This window comes from Chaetodon auriga, chromosome 6, assembly GCF_051107435.1.
Source record: "Chaetodon auriga isolate fChaAug3 chromosome 6, fChaAug3.hap1, whole genome shotgun sequence".
NCBI classification, from domain to species: domain Eukaryota; kingdom Metazoa; phylum Chordata; class Actinopteri; order Chaetodontiformes; family Chaetodontidae; genus Chaetodon; species Chaetodon auriga.
Genome location: NC_135079.1, coordinates 24,124,922 through 24,143,010, shown reverse-complemented (window position 1 = coordinate 24,143,010; position 18,089 = coordinate 24,124,922). Strand labels below are relative to the sequence as shown.

The following is an 18,089-nucleotide window of genomic DNA, read 5'->3' as shown; positions in this document are numbered from 1 at the left end:
GCAGCTGGCATTGACCTTTGACCTCTTTATGAATCAGGGCAAGAGAAAAGATTGTTTTCCCTGCAAGGATCAATAAAGTATCACATTATTATATTATGTGGCATTAGATAAAAGGCTCGGCCATGTAGCCCAATAATGTTTTGCTGGCACTCTACTTAGGTAATGTTACAAAGTAGAACAGGATTGCTTCATCAGTCATAAGTGTATTGATGTTATATGTTTATGTGCTGACATGTCTCCCTTTCCCGTTATTTCTTCCAAGCTGGCCTCATGTCTTTAGGATAAATATCTCAGCATAGACTGCATGACAGTATCCCTCTGCCATTCAGAGAAGAGACAGGGAAACAGAAACAGAGAGACAGGAAGGAGGTGTTATCAGATAAGACTCATACAGTATATCACATTATGTGTTCACGTGTGTGTGTGTGTGTGTGTGTGTGTGTGTGTGTGTGTGTGTGTGTGTGTGTGTGTGTGTGTGTCTGCTCTCCGTGCTGCTAGTGTGAAGTACTCTCACATTGAGAGCTCGCGGTGACGATAAGGGCCCATACAAAAGCTTGTTACTATACATGAAAAATTTATATGAATGATCTAATGCAAGTGGGTCACAATAAATGGTCTATATCATCAAAAGGGCCATGAGACACAGAATACTTGTGAAAGTGCAATTCTACACACAGCAGAGGTGGAAGAAGTATTCAGATCCTTTACCTCAGTAAAATGGTAATACCACAGTGTACAAATACTCTCAGCTACTTTATACTGCTGGGTAGCTTACTCTATACCAATATATTATAGTCATATTGATCATATATTGATACAACATTTACATGAAACGCACAGAAACCTCGTTGTGCATCTGCATTTGTACCTTCATTGAACATTATTGATTGCGATTATTGTTTGTGATTGGCAGCATGCAGGCCTCACATCTCAGTCGCTTTCTGTCGTTTCTGTGCAGGTGAGTTACCTCAGTAGTGAGTCTAGAGGATGAACCCAGTTTAATTCCTGGCTGTCTGGACTCAGCAGGATGTGGCTTGTCCGTCTGATCATCCACTGAAGAATATGAGTACAGAATATCCTCCAAATCATCATCTTCACGTGAATCATTATTCCTTTATCATCATGTTTTTTTGTGTTCATCACTACTGCTTAACTTCACAATACACGTGTTAGCATGGCACACAGTCTACAGCAGTGCTTCCCAACCGGTCGCAATCATCTGCTTGATTGCAGTGTGCTAAGAGGTCGACTACAAAGTCCTTTTTAGGTGATAAGTGTATGTTTCACTTACCATCCTGGTCCAGAACTTTGTTGTGTTATACCCCTTTTACACCTTGCCTCAGACTCCAATCAGACAGTGTTTGACCACATGAAAGTACAGATGAAATGCACCTAAGACACACTGAGGATGGATTGTGATCCAGTTGGCCAAACCAGCTCTCGAGGTGGTCGGGGATGCACTGTGACCACAATGAACACAAGTGTACATGCAATTGTGTTTTCCATCCATGGGTTGAAATGACATTCAGACTATACCTAAACCACAGAAGAGCCAGACTTAGAAAAATTGAAATGCTATTGGGTATAAATTCTGTTCTAGTGTACTTTTAGATGGAATCTGAAAGTTCTGTTCACGTAATAAGTGATATAAAGACTTACTGTCCCTAATGAGTAAGACTTTCAATCCATCTTCTGTGCATGCCCAACATTTCCAGCTTGGCTCTACTGCGCATGTCTTCATCTTTTGAAGAGAACTCATTCGCAGAATATGTGAGCTTGATGACAAGCAGTGGCCTGTGGATTTGGCATTCCTCGACTGACTGAGTTTAGAGTTGAAAGGAGAAAAACAACAAACACAACTACAGCTCCTTTGAGCCGCAGCGCCAGGACCTGTGCTGCTTTCAGCATTCAGAACTTGAGGGTCAAGGCCAAGATGCAGCCCAACTCAAGTGTGCCTTTATATTGAACAAGTTCAGAGCATTGCATCGAGGTTGAATGACGTTTTCACAGGCTTTGTATCCAGTGGCCTCAGTCCCATTTGGCACGGATGTTGATGTCCATGACATTTTCACCAAATGGGAACAGAAGGAGCGTTGAGGAGGACTGCAGTGGAGAACGAAATTCTCACTCTTCAGAGTGCTGTTCAGATGAAATCCAGGATATCAAGTCACATGAAAGGTGAACTCTGGCACCTGCTGTCAAAGAAGCATCCTAACAGATGTGCCTTGTGCTTGTCACCCATATTAGGATCAACTATGTGAATGTTCCTTCTCCCACATTAAAACCATAAGTTCAGATCCATCATGAGAGATGACCAACCTATCCACTTGCCACCAGCTGCTGCACCCCTGATTATGAGAAACAAGCATCCTTCTCTCAAAGCCAAAGATCCCATTAATCTAATCACCCTCTGCTCTGACACGGAAAACACGTGTCTAGCTTCATGTAACTCCTCGTGGGGCAGAGCACTGGATTTATGACTGCTATAACATTTGATATTGGGAAATGTAAAAGTATATCTGAATTGTAAACGTGTTGTGCTCCACTGCCACGCTAGATGAGGCTGCATTTAAAGGCAGAATGTGTAGGATTTGTCAGTTGCAGTGACAACAGAAGGATGCGTGCTTACAATGTGGCACCTGGTTGCTATGTTTTCATCGCGTCCCACCCTCACACCATGTGTGCTGTTATTGGCTGGAGGCTACACACTCACTGCCCAAATGTTGATGTCAGAAAACATTCAGAACATGGCAGAATAAGAAAATACAGGCAGAGGGCAGGGTCTGCAGATCCAGACACCTCCACACACTTCCACTGGGTCATAAATGATGAATGAGAGCGATTCTTATTGTGTGAGTCTACACATTGTTTTTAAGGAAAATCCTACTCATTCTGCCTTTAAGTGCTTTAGTTGGGATTCATGCAAATGTCAGCATGCTACTATGTTTCACAATGAATGCTAACATTCTGAAGTTTTTTGGGCAATATTTACTATGTTCACCCTCTGCAGTTTAGACTACTAACAACAGGCATGGGGAGGGAGCTCTGGGCTGGGTGTGAGAGAGGATCCCCAGCATCATTTGGACCATGTTTGGCCTTACAGAATTTCATGGGAATCCATCCAGTATTTGAAAGTGGTGGATCAACCAAGATACCAACATTGGCATCCCTGGAGCAACATCACTAACAGTGTTGGGCAAGCTACCAGTTAGTCTCCATTAAAGGCCCCCAGAGAAATGTTGCAAGCTCGGCTACTGCAACATAACAAATGTAGTTTACTACATCCAAGCATTTTTTTTTTTTTTTTACATTGAATCAGCTTCAGTCCAAGTCAGAGTTTTCTCAGTCATCAATAAAACTGATCAATTCCTCCCCGTCCTCACCCTCTGCCATGGTTCCATCAGGCTTGTGTGTCCATACCCCCCCCCCCCCCCCCAGCAGAGACATTGTAGACATCAGCCCAAGGATTCGTAAGTGATGGCACCATCATATGGAGGTTCTTCAGTCATTTTCACATACATGTCTGTGTATGGCGGTATAGTAACTTACTGATCCTTAGCATCTCTTATACCAGAAAACAGTGATGCTACAACCACGCTACTGAGAAATGTAGTTAAACTAGTAACGCAGCTACTTTTAGTGCTGCTACTGCTCAACACAGGTCACTCATAGCATAAGTAAAAGTCTAGACTGGTTGTTTACATACCACAGTCCCCAGGTTTCTAGCCACTCTAGCTAGCATATTTATGTTTGTCAAATGCAGGATAAGGGCTTACCCAGGTTCCAGAAACCATGATATGATGTAATCTTACATGTGCAAATACACTGTATAACCAAACACCTGATAATAACTGGGATACGAGTGTGCATGTAAACGCACTCAGTGAGTCCACTCAGCTGCTGTTGGATTCACAGCTACCACTGACTTCTGCTTCATCAGGGATGTATCAGAAATGCTGTACATTTTAGCTTCATGTTTGAGAAATTGCACAGACATGAGAGTGGCATCAATCCCCTCACCTAACTCATCTCAAAGCCTACTTGGATATTTCTCAAAATGTAGATCTATTCTCTTATTTAATTAACATAAAATCAGTGGGATCATTTGGAGGAGATACTAGAACTCGTTCATCTGTCAGCAAAGATCACACCAAATTCAGAATCCCTTTAAATATGTTTAAGGTACTTCATAAAACAATCCACCTACAAAAACTAAAGTGTGTACGATAGATGTGCCATAAATAACATTCTAAGTACCTTGTGTTTGATCTGTAGTTCATTCCTGGGGCACATGTCCTGTACTTGCAGTCCTTTTGGGCAGTGCAGTCTGTTCCCTGTTTCAAACATAGTCCCTGATCACTTATGATGCACATAATGACCCAAAGATCAGATCAGCACTCCCTACTGTAAGAGGCAGCAGAAGAGGGAAGTAGCTTGTGACCTCTTTTGACTTGTTCATCCATTCTCTCTCCCTCTCTCAGCAGCATGATCAATGTTGATCATGGAAATTGAGCCCCTAAACCTCAGTCCTGTAACTGCTATCTTTCAGGTCTGCATGACACTCTCTATCCATGCGTCAAATAAATGTCAAAAATTCAAAAGGAGTCTGGTCTGCACCCCCTTTTTATAAAAGGGAGCATTTAAAAACACAAAGGAGAGGAGGCTCGCTGTACCTGAAGCCCTGTGTTCCACTGGCAACCTCTCCCTGCTGCTTTTCTCTCTCTCTTTCTCTCTTTTTTTTTTTAACCGAAGCATACACTATTGAGGTTGCATTGTGAAGGTATTGTGTTCAAGTAAAAAAGTGGAGCAATGTGCCAGGCGGCCTCCCACAAGGCTGTGTCACCATGGCCCTCAGAGAGAAGCTGCGATTAAAACTAAACCCTGCAGAGAAAACACAATGAATTGGTTGATGTGATTTCAATTTTCTCACAGCGGTGTGCTTTATAATCTCGTTGACAGCCCGTATACACAGAATATACTGTTTAAATAGTATAGAATTCGACATTTGCATATTAAAAATGAGTCCCCTTATAACTGGTTACTGTCATTAACGCTACCCTGTGGAACATGAAACACAATAGAAAAAGCAATGCAGAGGAAGACTGTAAGGTAGCAAATATAGATGTAAACAATGCTGGATTTTAAATATTTTAAAAAATCAGCTTCACTAATGCTTTAATAGAAATATATTCAGCACCTTTGTTAGACCTCAAGGATACACGTGGTGTCTACAAGAACATCCCACACGGCATCTTTAAGCTCAAAAGTTCAAATGAAAACCATGTTTGACAAAGAAATTGCCATACTGTTGGCAAAGCAGAGAAAAAAGAAAAACATTAAAGTAGTTTTCACTGATTTTTATTTATTTATGTATTTATTTTTGGCCGTTCGGAAGCAGCTGAACAATCTCTAAATGCAACACTGACATATTATCAGTTTATCAAATTCCATCTAGCAGGCATGAAGCAACATTATCATTCATTTGGAGTCATGTTTCTGGCCACCTGATGAATGTAAGTCCAATAATATCCTTCGGCAACTCCTGAGGGATATTATTATTCTCACTGAGCACAGCTGTCTGCTGCAGCTGGAAGTCAGGATGATGAGGACAGTGAGAGTGAGCCACAAGTAGCAACAATGCCAAAACAATGAACTGAAAGACAATAAAACGCTCCACAGAGCAGAGAGGAAGTGCATGCCGATCATTCTCTGTGGGTTTGTCACTATGATGTCACATTACATGCAGTCATTTGAGTAACTGTTAATATAAAGGTAATGATTAGTGCAGAGTTAGAAATGTATGTGAACAAAATGAAAAATGTGTGACTTACGCAGCTTTAAACATAGCAACGGGAGGCTTTTTATTAAGTGGAATGTAGTAATTTGACCATTAGGAGCAGAAAATCCCAACAACATTTTTAGTGAAAGTCAGTATTGGTCCAATATTGGTTTATGCCAATTTGAAAATATGTGCTAAAAGAGAGAGAGAGAGAGAGAGAGAGAGAGAGAGAGAGAGAGAGAGAGAGAGATGATTTCACCAAAAACATCTTCATTATGCCACTACTATTGGCTGATTTTGTTGCATGGTTGTTCTGTTGAGATAAGATGTTGTATCACTGTGATAAAACATGTTTACATCTCAATACATTCCGTTTTGTTTTCACCAATATTTCATCTTCATTTACCACCCAAGCCACAAAAAAGGAATATTATGGGAGAGGAGGATTCCAATGTAGATAATACGCTACCTGTTTTTCATGAAATGAAGATTCTGAAGTAAGCAATATTTCTGTTTGTCTGTGCAGAGAGAGTTAGGAAAACAGCATACAAGGTAAAACTGCTTTAACATGTGAAAACAGTTCTCATTCACTTAAGCTGTCCAAGAGTTTCATAGTGTTTTGCAATCTTGGATGTTCAGGTGGTTTCAAGGCTGCGACTGATGAAATAAGTTGTTAATACCTGCATTAACTGCTTTTCAGACACTCAGGGGGTTGCTTTGCCACTGAAAGTACATTATCAGACAGAAGCGGTCTATATAGACATTACCATCTGAGCCTCGGTTTCTCCATGCTGTGCTTTGTATGAGATGTCTTGCTCCAGCAAAACATACACAAGTGTAAACACACACTTTGCTGAAGGTTTAATTGAAACCTACACAAACAAACTCTGCAGAATATGGTTACTAATATGTGGAAGGACGGAGGTGAGCGACAGTCACAAAGCCCAAGGTTTCAGTGAAGTGAAAGAATACATCTCTATGGCACTGCTAAATGCTGCGCTTCGGGGGTTTTTTCTGAGTCTCAACTTGCAATAAAATAAATTCCATCAAATGAAAGTTTGATTAATCTATGTGCTCAAGTATTACTTTAATTACTCATTCTCTTTCAATTTCAGATCCATTCAGTGGTGCGATGCAGTATTACCGAAGCGTCAAGGCCAAAGTTCAGTTCATTTGAATTTTTAATCAGTTTGTACTTGTATTAATGACACACTTGTTTCCAAAATGTGCCTTCTTCCACAAACAGCAGCAGAGACAGGAGGCGTCCTCGATGAAGTTTAACCTTTTAACCAGCTCGATGTAATGCAAAGAATGCACACGGCGTTCGAGTGTACGGTGAACACAGGCGCAGCTTAAGATAGGGTCCCATAGGATACCCCAGGGAACACATGCAGTCACAGGCTGCTCGCATGCAGGAGAGTGTAAAGCTCTGTATGCCTCCAGAGACAGCCAGCAGTGGAGACATCATGTTTTCAGCTTGTCTGTCTGTTCATCTGTACGTGTGCACATCCGTTCCATTGTCATTAATCATAAACGTCATAATCTCAGGAGCACCTTGAGGGAATTTTTTCAGACTTGGCACAAACGTGTATGTGGCTTCAAGGATGACCTGAATAGATTTCAGTGGTCAAAGGTCACTGTGACCACACGCAACATGTTTTGATGATAACTCAAGAATTCCTCAGCATAACTGAGGAACAGAAGGCAGACTGTGACCATATTTCACATTTGCTCAGATACTGAACTGGAGACACTAATCTTGAATCTGTGCTCATTGTAAAGATCTTCTGTGCTGTCGGCTTGAAGATGTGTGTGAAGCTTCCACGTTTTACAGTTTGTAGCTTCTCTGCAGCGACATTTATATTTGAAGCGTTGTAGTTCAGCATGAGCTCATTGGTTCTGCTGATACTGAGCTTCAGGTGATGAAACAGTCTCTAAGTGAAGACAACATGTTTCTCACTGGACATTATTCACTGGATCACACATGTCCATATAGTGATAAGGTCCATTTCACCAAAAAATACACTTTATACCTTTTATTAAATTCATCTTTTATCACACAAAATGGAGAATTTTACTGGTATTAACCAACAAGCTGACAGTGCGGAGGCACACTTAGAAATAACAAGACAAGTTCTCATTTAATTAATATTAATTAAATTTTAAGTGTTTGCTATTTGGCAAGCTGTTGAAATGAATAAAAGGTAAGACTGATGATTACTGTGTTAATGTAAATATTCTTATAGGATGATGTGAAAGTCTCCTACAGCTCAAAGGTGCCCTGTAGAGTTTACATTCAGTGCTTCAACAAATGTGTTCAATGCATTTCACTGATCACAAAATCTTTCTGAAGTTTACACTTAATTTTTTTTTTCAACCTGTGCTGCTTACGTTCATGTTTGCTTGCTTTCGTCCTCACACTGCAATGTTTGTTGGCCAGTTGTCGATCAGTGGAATACTGTGAAACCATTGGCTGACTGTGGATCATGTGGTCACACGACGTGAGGAGATGGGGAATGACATACAACAAAGATTCATGGGTGCCTTAAAGGCCAAGTCATGGTTTCCATTGTGTGTGTGGCTACGATGTTCCGCATCAAGTAAATGTTGTCATGTGTCATGTCTACTGTTCATGCGCAGTGTGTATGTACTGTACTCCACTGGTTCTTGTTAAGCGGTCCCACAAACTTTTTTCTATTTTAAGCTTTTTCTTGTTGTTCAGCCAAACACAACAAACAAATGAACTCTTCTTTGTGCTGTCAGGTGGACACCGTCATGCTTTCTAGTACCTGTGTGTGGAACCTGTCTGCATACACAGATAGTACAGATAGAAGTGTGTGTGCATCTGCTGTCCATGTGCAGGCTTTGTGTGTGTGTGTGTCTGTTCTAAAGTATGATCAAGACTTTAGAAACAACGTCAGACACACATATATGTATTATTATTTTTTTTTAACCTTTTGCTGCTGTAGTATTTACATTACTGGGAGGGCATTAAATCCAGATTTCTACTGTGTTGAAGGTGATACAGTAATTTAATAGGTACGGCATAGTCAAATTTCTACTGTGACTACTGTATGTATGTGACTGAAGGGCTTGTTTAAACCTGAGACCAGCTTGTAAAATTGCTGTTAACCTTTACGTAACATGTTTCAAAATGCCTGTCAGCTGCACCTAACACGCCTGTCTGAAAGGGTTTTTCTACATTTAGTTTTGTAATGAAATGCTCTCAGTGAGTAAGCCGGGAGGCTCGGTGTCTCCCTCAAGGGGAGAGTGACAAGCTTCATGCATGTTGTTGGGATTGAATACCCTGTTCATATCCAGCCTCTGCATAAATGCCATCCATGGTGAGACCCATGTGGAGACTCCACACCCTTATTGTTTAGATTGCTCCCCACAGACCACAAGAGGGCACATTTTGTGTCCGTCAACTTCGACTCTCTGACGTGCCCCGCTCCATCTTTATATTGCACTCTGTCATTTCAAGCACAGAAGAGACCAAAATATTAAATTATATACAGATTGAAATGGATGCACAGATTAGAAGGTTCCAGTTAAAGCAACATCGACCAAAGTAGAGCCTGCTGGACACATTTGTCTCTCCACAAAATTATTTTTAGCGCCTCAAAGAGTTTCTAGGGAGTGTCAGTCCGATCTACTCAGATTTTATGGCTGTACTGTTCCGACAAGATCTGAGCAATGACTTTGATCTTTTCATGGCACACGAGCCAACACCGTGCGCACATAAATGCTGACTTGGATCATTTCTAAATAATAAATGTCCAATTGCATTTTTGCTGCTTATATTCAAGCCTTCGCTCCTCCATGAGGAAGCTGTAGGCTTCCAGGCACAGAGAGCGTTAATAAAATATCACAAAACCAGGTGAGGGCAGACTGGAGGTCAGACTGTTGACCTTAAGGTCACTGAGCTGAATGTTTTACTAGCCCGTTCTGTGTTTGCATGGCTCTGAGTCTGAGAATGAGACACACATGCCTCCACAAAGATGTCATAGAAACATGTGTACAGTCCACATGGGAGGCAGCTGTGTGTGAGCATGCTTGTATGCATCTGTGAGAATTTTACTCACACACACAAACACAGACATGCTGCCATGTGGAATGCTAGTCTGCTGGCTGGCTGGCTGGCTGGCCTTGCAGTGGTGTCGGGTTGCAGTAGGTGTTCCAGTCTGTGACCCTGGCATATCTCTGTTTGTTTTATGTCACAGCCCCTCCCTCTGGGGAGATGACAGTCCAGCAGTGCCTGAGGGGATGAAACCTGAGATAGTCAGAGCTTAGTAGTAAACAACAACTCCTTTATGAGGCAGAGGCGGCTGCCTGCTGCATTCAGAGATCTGAGAGAAAGACAAAGATTTTCTGGTTAGGGCAGTGGCTGCTAAAAGTGGGGTCCCCAGCAGCCCCAGGGGGGTCCTTCAGGTTGGTCTGAGGGTGGGTGGGCCACAGCAAAATAAATCTAATTTCACTGCTTGTTCATTTAAATTTAGGACAGTCTGAATTTAGTTTGAGATTAGCAGCTGAAACATCAGATAACAGTAATGCAGTTTAATAAGCATCTAGGGGAAGGTTTAGATGGCTCACAGCATTACATTTTTCCTGCAAGCGCTCCTACTGATAGCCTCTAAACACAAAAGATGAAAGTAACATTAACCTTAGCCGTTGATGTGTTATCTTAAATGTTGGCATGTTCACCTGCCTGTCTTATGGTTTGTTTCAGGTGTTCTGTCAATTTTCAGTGGAAATGTGAATGAATTCAGTCCATAAATCTGTCACATACACTATTTCCTTCCAAGGAAATTTTGATTTTATTAATATTTTCTTATTGTCCAGTTGTTCTGCTCGCTCGGTTTTCTACCTCTTCTTTTTATTCTTGCTGTTGTGACAAGGGAATTTCCCCAGCATGGGATTATGTGATTTTGGTGAACAGCAGCCACTGAGCACAATAAATAGAAATGAACACATCGCAGGATAATGACAAATACTAAAATATAAGACAGTATGACAGTAGCACAAATCACTGAGTCAGGGAACTTCAGTTACAATATCCATCTCAAGTTTGCAAATATTAGCTAACATTAGCCACCATACGCTAGCAGTCACACCAGACCAAGCAAGGCCTATTGGACTGGTTTGTTTTACTGTTTATGAGTTCAACTTTTCATTTGTAATAAGAGAGTGTTTTTCTTCTTTCCAAATTCACATAGTCTCCCTAAAGTGTTTCATAAAGCTTAATCATTAAAGGCACAGTGTGTACTTTCTGCTGCTATAGTGGTCTCTCAATCAATTCAATAACAGACACGGCCACCATAAATAAAATTACAGATTTGGGTTTGTATATTGTTGGAAACATTTGGGATATGATAAGAATACAATTAAACAAAAACATATTTTCAGACATTTTAGTTTGGAAATATTACATAACGTACCTTTAAAATTTTTCAGTTTCACTTTTCCAGTTTTGCTTTTGTGCACTAACTTTGTCTTAAATTGGATTGACCATGGCGTAAAAAGTTTTAAATTCCCAATTTCTCAAACATGTTGTCACTGTATTTTGAGGATTTGCTGTCAGCTGCTCGCCCATGCAGAGCAGACCGTCCTTTAATCTCGACCCATTCTCCTCCTCCGCTGAATAGAGTTTGGGCGCTCCACTCTTTTCTTTTGTTGTTGAACGCAGCCCATACAGTCCGGCCCCTTCCCCCTCGCTCTCTTTTTTTCCACCCATCCTCCCATCTCTCACTCACTCCATTTCATCCATCCAGGGTGACGCCAGTCCCTCTCACCCCGCCCCGTTCAACTCAGTCCACTGCGTTCATTTCATTCCTGCTCCCATTCCGCGCATATTTCGCATCCTTGGAGAGACGCTGCGCATTTTACGCACTCAGCGCGCCCGATCCTTCAATAAACCAAAACCGAGAGGAGACTCTGGAGTTGGCGGAGTGCTTCCCCGATGCTGTAGCGACTACGATCCGTGGAAAAGTGTGGGAATTAATCCATAGAGAGGCGTATGAATCGAGGTAAGTTCCCAAGGAGTAGTCCCCCCCCTCAGCCTGTAGCCTGCGCGTCTAAAAGCCCCCGGACGATTCGCTTGTTTCGAAAACCCTGAAGTGGTCACTGAAGCTGAAATCACAATTTCGGCGACATCGCGAACGAGATCGAACAACTCAACCCTCTTCTAGATATAAAACAAGTCTAACAAGCTTATTAATGCTCTGCCGTGTGGGCTTCAGAGCGAAGGATGTCGCTTTCACCACAGTTTTATCCTCCTTTCTCCCGACACACACACACTAAATCTGTTTCTATCACTTCTTCCTCTCGCCTGCTAGAATACACACTGTATGCTATTTCTCCATCAGAGTTGGGCTCATGAATTGACCCTCGTGTAACGCGAAAAGGATGAAAACATTTTCGCTGCAGCGCTGGGAGGCAGCTTAACAAAGCTGGGAGTGAATGGGGGACTTGTTGCATCGGCGGGGTTTTCTCTTTTCCTTCACAGGCAGGCCCCAGCCACAGGAACAGGCCAGAGGCTGGAAACGCGCACACAGCCAGTGCACGGAGCTCAGAATGCTCAAAGAAAACACCAGCAGACGGCCAAAGATAGGGCAGCATGGATACACAATGCCCCGTAAATAACTGGATCAAAACAAAAATACCGGGACCAGAAAATGGAGCAAGACAAAATCTATTTATTTTGAAACTACACTGGTGACATTGAGCATTCTGAATCGCATACAGTAGCAGAACAGTCGGATTTGTGGAAATGTACACAAGGCTCTGAAGTATCTGCCTCTGTATCTAAGCAAAACTGTAAAAACTACAAAATATTTAAAAAATACTTTGTCTTCTACAGTATGTGGAAACAGTCCACAGACATGGCAGTGCAGACCCAACCACTGCCATCAGTAGCCCGTTTAGTTGCCTTTAAAAGCATCTAACTTTTCAGATATTTCTGGTGTTAGCCGCCTCTGGTGTGGATGGAATCTTGTTCCTGCACATGAGAACAGTCTCTGAGCCGGAGCTGAGGAGTGGAGGCTCGTGTTGACTGGAGCAAAAAGGAGTGTGATCAGTGAAAGCAGGTCCCTTCTGCTGCCCTCCAGAAAACCAGGCTCTTTAACTCAGCTTTGCTGTGGCGTGCAATCGTGGAGAAAGTGTTTTGAAAAAGCAAAAACAAAGTTACTCTCTTCTGAAGTATCTTGTTACAGATTACATAAGGATTTTCACCCTTGTCAAATATCAATTACAAAGTATTGGACAGTAATTGAAATACAGATTTCCAGTACAAGTGACAGAGATACTTCCCATCTCTGCACACAGGCTGCTGGTGAATTTACGCATTTACTTCTGCTCTCCGTCCTTAAGAAAAATTAAGACTATCGAGATTTAAAACTCGTTTTTAGAACCCTACGTGCAGGTTTCCCACCTTTCATCGTTCACTGTGTAAATACACGTTTTACATCGTATACGGTTTGTAGACTGAGTTGATGTGTGCGGAGCGATTGTCATTTTCTGCTTTTCTGAAAATATGATTGGAATTTGGTTTATTTCTAATGATGATGAGTCAATTCAACCCCCATTTCATTATACACCAACTTATATCATATCTGTTTTAAGGGTCTGTGATAGCTGGTGGTCATTTTGTAAGAGATTATAGCTTTTTAAATCCCCTTCAGTGTCACCAGCCTTTAATATCCCCCATATGAGCTTGTAGTTATGTTGTGTATTTCCTTTTAAATATTGATTAAAGGACTGCTCTTGTCCTTTATAGTGAGAGATCTGTGGTAATGCAGGCCAAACCACAATGTAATTATTGGAGAAAATTACAGCCTGTAGCATGAAACATAGTAGCTGCATTAGTTCTGTAACAGTAATCCATCTGTCAGATGAGGGGAGGGGTGTGTTAGATAAAAGGATTCTTTTTCATAGAACTGATGTGGTTGAATGAAATTGACAAACAGAGATAAGCGTTTTATTTTGTCAATCTGCTGTATCCCCACTGAAATAATGACTGTCATACTGAGGTTATGACTCAGGTAAAATATACAGTTGTTACGGCTGAAAATGACAATTATTGTCATTGTCGATTTAATCTGCACATTATTTTTCTCAATGACTCGATAAAATGTCAGTAAATCGTGAGAACATAGCGATGATCTCGATTCGTACCAGCAACAGTTCAAAACTCTGACATATTCAGTTCATGTGAATCTAAACAGAAAAGCGGCAACTGCTCACGTTTCGACAAGCAAGAGTCAGAGAACTTTGAGAGAAAGATCTTGTTTGTTAATCAACTGACCGATTTCACCTGTACCAGTTAAAACACTATGAGCGTGTGAGACAGAGATGACTTTGAAGTGAAGAATATCAGGAAAGCAGAACAGAAAAACTAAAAAAAAAACAGAATTTTATTCATATAAAATTTGTATTTAATGAATTTTATGCCTTTTGCTCCATTTCTGACTCTATAAAGGTGTATGTGTGTTTATTTAGTTTATGCTAACTTTTGGTCCGTCTGTATCTGGCTGATGCTCTACGCCAGCAGCAGTCTCTGTAATGTTGTCGTTTGTCCTGAAAATGTTAATTTAAAAAAATTACACAAATTAGTTTTGAATTTTTCAAACTTTTTGGAGAAAGTGTTAACCTTGATTTAGGAATATTTGCACTTTTTATTCCATCGTTTTGCTTCTCTAAAGTCTTTCAAAATGACAAATCAGGCAGTCCTGAAAGTGTAACAGAGGAAGGAGATTCATTTGTATGTGTGTGTGTGTGTGTCTGTGTGTGTGTGTGTGTGTGTGTGTGTGTCTGTGTGTGTCATTGTCATTGGCTGTGTCTAGGCCTACTTTGAGTGTACAAAGCTTTGTCAGTCACCCTGGGCAAACAGCCTCCAGTCGTCCCTCCACTTTCCTCCCCTCTCCCCCCCCCGTGCCTCTCCCTCTCCAGTCCGTTGACATCTGTTTTTAGTGCTCCGTGCACCTGTAGAGACCGAGAAGTGTGTGTGTGTGTGTGTGTGTGTGTGTGTGTGTGGGGGGTGATGGGAGGTGCAGAATGCAAATCCAGGCGTTTGTTCTGGGTCTAAGCAATGCAGACTGACTGACTAACGACCATTTGGTGTGTGTGTCTGTGCGCGCAGTCGCTCATTTGTGTGTGTGTGTGTTTGCCTCTTGCTGTCCAGGCCAGGCAGTCCTATTGTTGCAGCAGCAACAGGCGTCGGTGGATGAGGACGCACCATATGGCCTCTGTGTGCTTTAGTCACAACCGCTGTGTACGTGCGCATGTTTGTGTGTGTGTTCATGTACTTCACCAGTGCTGTAACAATATGGTGGAGTTGTGAGCGGCGGGCTGCTCGCTGCCTTCCTCCTTGTTGTTTCATCTGTTGTCTCATTTCGAGACAGGAGGACAAAATCCGGCACACAGATTTTTATGGAGTCGGGATTAGGAGGAGTAATCTTCCTGGCATGAAATGATGTCTTGCGATGTCCAGATTTCAACCCACTTTGTTCATTTTTATTCAAATAATTTTCTAATCGGAGTTTTGCTCGGTGCATATTGTCAGTTTGGAGCATTCAACAGGTGACGCAGTGAATGCTTGAAATTATGGGATGCTTCTGGCTGTGTAGAAGTCTGTGTTGTTGTTGGAGTTATTGAGGTGTAAATTGGAGAATTTTCTCTTTTTTTTTGTTTTGTTTTTTAAAACACAATTTCCTTTTAATTCTTATTAAAATCGGCGATTAAAATTTTCTGTTTTTTTTTTTTTTTTACACATATTGGACTACAAGAGCTCCTGAATTTACATAATTTTTGCTCACAAATGTGGTGATCTTCTGCATTTTGCGCTCACTGGAAACTAACAGGAATTCAACAGGATGAATTAGGATGAATTCGGCCTCTGAGTTTTTAAAGGGGATAAAACTTAACAGTGTAAAAGCTCGCATGTAATGAAATTTAGGGAGCGGGGCCGGTTTATTAGAGCAACAATGCTGAGTGGGTGGGGGGCAGGGGGCAATGGGGGTAGTTAGGTAAAGGGAGGGTGGGTTTTGGGGGTGTGGGGTGAGGTGGGTGGGGGGCCAGGCTTTGTTTAGGGGATGGTGGAACAATAGACATCCTCCTGGGTGGGGTGGGGTATGGGGGGTGTTAGTGAGCAGGGGAGCAGGGGGAGCTGGTTTCTGGCTGCAGGAGGCTGTGGAGCCTGTGCTGGCTTGTCTGACTGCCTGGGCTCCCCGTCTCTCCTCTCCTTGTCTTTGTCTGTCCGTCTCTCAGTCTGTCTCTCTCTCATGTCCACACTACTGCAAACACAACACATCTCAAAATGCAGATTTTTCCTTGTTTGTATCTGTGCTGAGAATCACATTACTCACCTGTATGGTAACACAGGTGATTATGCAGCATATTATAAGAGAGTCATATGTAATACATTGTGATATGTGTAAGCGAAGAGAAAGGTATATTTACACAGCAGAATATATCTTAGGTTGGATTTACCTAAGCTGAGATGAAACAGTGTGCAGAATGTCACAGATTTTTTTAACACACATACACACACACACACACACACACACACACACACACACACACACACAGAGAGCAACATGTACACACTTTGTTTATTGTTAACAAAGTGGTAAAAGCTGAACTGTTAGAAAGCAGTTCAGACAGAAAACATCCTCAGTAAAAGAAAGAAACACCTCAGTATCACAGAGACAGATTACGATGACAGCCTCGGTGCATCAACAAAGCATCACAAGAGACTGCATCAAAACATGAACAAAATGTCTCCTCCATAGTCCACACTAACTTTTCTAATGCTGAACATAGAATGTGGGCAGACACAAAGCTGTAATAGCTGTGTGGACAGGAGGCGCACACCTTTTTCACTTTTATGCTTATTGGTTTTTTGACATAACAGCATTTTAGCTGAACAATACAAGAAATGCCAGAGAAGCCTGTGTGTGCCACCACCAGCCATCGCCCCAAATCTTCAGGTTACCTTCAGGCTATACATCATGTTTTCATTTGGTTTACATGATGCTAAGTCATTAGTTCATCTAGCAGATGGTTGTTCATCTGTACATTTGTTTAATTAGAGTTTGTCTTTATTGACTTTTATCATAGATGTGTCACATGTGAGGGTGTCTTGGTCCTGTAGGCATGATTGTTTCTATGATGTGATTCAGCACATTGAGTAGTCCAGTCTGAATTAAGACACGGGCAGGTCCACAACATATGAATCGGTGTTCCTGTTCTGGGGTTACATCTTGGGCGGAACTGGGAATGTTGAGGCTTTATTACGCACACTTACTGGATTTAACAGAGCATCAGAATCAGGCTTATTGGCCAAGTATGTGATCACATACAAGGAATTTGACTGTGGACTGAAATTGCTGTCAGTGATACACACAGTCCCAGCAGGAATAGACATACAGCCAAAAAGAGGGCCAACAGTAACAATAGAACTAATAAATATGTCCAAGGAGGTGGAAGAATATACATAAAATACATATACATACATAAATATATAGAAGAAGCACCAATGACCAGCAACATACAATGAGTGATTGCAGTAAAGAAGTGGATCATTAGCTCCTGAGGCAGGTTGAACTTCCTGAACTGGAACAGGAAGTACATCCTCTGCCTGCTTTAGTTCTTGGGAGATTGTGGATCCCAGACACCTGAAGGTTTCCACAGCAGACACGTTGCTGCTGAGTGTGATGTTACAGAACTCCGCTGTCATCTTCACAGTTTTCATCATGGTGGTAATAAACCATGTCTTACCGAGCAGCAAAAAAGCCAAGAGAAGAAGTGATTTAAGCGTCTCTCTGGATTTCAGTGTGGACACACCTTTAGAAACAACTCCCACAAGCCCATACTGTCAACAGAAAACACATTAACAGCATTTTCAGGTTTATCTGCATTAGCATGGTCGCAGTCTTTCATGGTTTTTAGTACAAAGCACATAAATGGATGAGAGCAACTCACCCTTGATGGGAAGTCTGAATCAGCCTTGTGTTTCCTGACCTCAGCAGGAAGCGAGCTGGAAGTCTAGATTTCAACTACTTCTTGCTTACTTTCCCGGTTGGAGGAATAGACATGATAAACACTGCAGAGCGGGACAACAGCTCACTCTGCTCTCTGATACTCTCAGAGTGGAAAAATGTGTCCCTGCTGTTGTGCTCACGACCTCAGTTTTTGTCTTTCGCAGGCCTGACAGTAATTACTCACTGTTGTTCCTTCTGTAGTTCTCTGATAACATTTCCACGCTCAGTGTAGAGAGTGATGCATTATTCAGAAATAGCTAAGTAATGGCCAA

The 18,089-nt window shown here is 41.8% G+C and overlaps 1 protein-coding gene across 2 annotated transcripts in view; it reads left to right on the top strand.

Annotated features, from left to right (window-relative positions):
• The first annotated feature begins 11,583 nt into the window (after nucleotides 1-11,583).
• Nucleotides 11,584-18,089, top strand: part of LOC143322054 (transcriptional enhancer factor TEF-1-like) — a 44,546-nt gene continuing 38,040 nt past the window's right edge. The window contains exon 1 of one of the 2 annotated variants that reach the window (XM_076732936.1): nucleotides 11,584-11,805. The gene's annotated coding sequence lies outside the window, so the exon portion shown is untranslated. The remainder of the gene's footprint in view (nucleotides 11,806-18,089) is intronic. The other variant, XM_076732937.1, reaches the window with a different exon arrangement.